Source organism: Anoplolepis gracilipes, chromosome 16, assembly GCF_047496725.1.
Source record: "Anoplolepis gracilipes chromosome 16, ASM4749672v1, whole genome shotgun sequence".
NCBI classification, from domain to species: Eukaryota; Metazoa; Arthropoda; class Insecta; order Hymenoptera; family Formicidae; genus Anoplolepis; species Anoplolepis gracilipes.
In genome coordinates this window covers 6413511-6415851 of record NC_132985.1, presented here as the reverse complement: position 1 = coordinate 6415851, position 2341 = coordinate 6413511, and positions in this window count along the sequence as shown.

Sequence of the window (2341 nt, the reverse complement as noted above, 5' to 3'; positions counted from 1 at the left end):
TTTTTTTTATTATTTCGATTTGTTACCCCGCATAAGAGTTTTAGTTTTTTCGAATTATATTTACAAACTTTTTTTTTACGTAAGATAATATTCAAATATATATTACATCACGAATAAAAAATGTTATTTTACTTTTAATTTCGCATTAATGTGGCCTTAGTTCTTAATATCATTAATTAAAGATGTTGCTGAATTTAAAGATCAGTGATATAATTACGTCAAATATATCTTAGATTTATTTTGATGCCGAGATAAAGAATAAATAATAAAAAAATTTAGTATATATAAAATGTAATATTGTATATATATTATAATATGTAATTTTTATTAGTCTGCTAGCTCTTTTATTTGCTATTATCTATCTATACATAACAAATACACACACTCGCACCTATATATAAACATAATCTCAATTTAATTTGGAAATTTAATTATATCTTATTGTGCTCACGATTAAAACAAATAAAAAATAAATATTCTATGTCTTAGATTTTTTATATTCTATGTAAATATAATAGAGTAATGTTTTTTTAATGTTTATATTTTTCTGTAATGTTAATTTTTATATATTTTTTTAGAGAATTATGAATAAGAATATATGATTATACACAATATATTGCATATATTTTTTTTATTTTTTATATACATCATTTTAATATATGTATTCTTTAATTTTTTTTACAATTGATTGATTTCTCTTTAGAAACAGATCGAAGCACTCTAACAGAGTTATTAAGTTACGAACACAAAAATAAAAAATAAATAAAAGATTTTTTTATTATTAATTTCAAATTAACTCGAATATTTGCAATGTAAAATAAAAAGAAAATTAGTTATGTAAGAATATTTAATACTGAAAACTGAACTTTGCTCGGTTAGTTGTCTTATAGGATGTTTCCATTAAGAAAACATCGATTTTAAATTAAATTTTTTATTGTCAAACCATTTGTGTTTCTAAAAATGTTTTTAGAAATTAGAATCGAGTTTTCAAATAACAACAGAAGAATTTTAAAAATAAATATTTAAAAAATTATATAAAAATAAAGTCTTCCATTTGTTTAAAGAATTTCTAGATGAAAAGTGGTTTGTCAGATCTGTGACATTGTATTTCAATGAATAAACAAATATTATATATTATAAGTTATATATTATATTAGGTTGTTTGTAGACTTTGTTATGGTTTTAAGGAGGAATATATGTGATAAAAAAATCAACATCATTGAATGATTTAAGAAAGAATTGGACGGATCAGCTGGAATAATTGTACCTATTACTGTGCTTTTGTATTTAAATATGTCACAAAAATCTATAGGGTAGAATGTATTTCTTTTGTATCACATACATTAATTATATCATTTTGTATGATATACATTAATTAACTTAAAAATACATTTTTTCTATTTAATATTTTTTCTATCTGTGCTAGTATTTTTAATGACTTATTAGGCACACTAATATTAGGTACGGACATAGTATAGGGGCAATTACCCTATGTTAAAAGTTAACAGATTAATTTCAAGAATATATATGACATATTGCATAAAATATTTTTAACCTTTTAAAATATGAAATTAATAACTAATTTATGAATTAAAGTAAAGATTTATCTTGTAGAATTAAAATTTTTTTTGTAAATTTTTATACATAGTCACTACAAAATATTCATAGTACAGTCACTGTAAGAACTTGTTTCGATATATAGTATTTATGACTTTTAGATTAAATTAATATTCTACAGAACAAATCTTGAACTCACAAATTAATTATTAATTTTATATTTTAAAAAATTAAAAGTGTTTTATTTAATGTCAAATTCATGAATCTCGAAACGTATTAAATTTCTTAACTTTTGACGTGGCTGATCCGTCCAGATCTTCCTTAAATCATTCAATAATATTGTTGCATGTTTCTTTTATCGCGCGCATATCGCTCCGATATACAGGGCATACAGGGTACATTTTGCGCGTGATTGTCGCCAATACTTGGCCTCGAAGGCCAATGTATTTTGTAGACGCGACGAAGAAGAAGAGGGAAATGTTGTACCGTGAATATAGGTTGGTCTGCCGTACTCTGGCTGTGGCACCTTCGTAGCTCACCTGCGCTGAAACCTGATACCTACGATAAAAATGAAAACAGGTTACGCGGCAGCTTTCTGGCGCGCATGAACAGCCACGCTATAGGTACCTTGAAGGGATAGATCAAGTTGCTTCGAAGAAGAGGCCAACTTTTTCGTCGTCATCGCTTACGAGGCATCCCTCCTAAAGCGACCATACTTTCAATTTTGGATTTTCAATTTCTCACGAAGTTATAGTAATTGATAGTGAAGCAATTTTTATTAAAA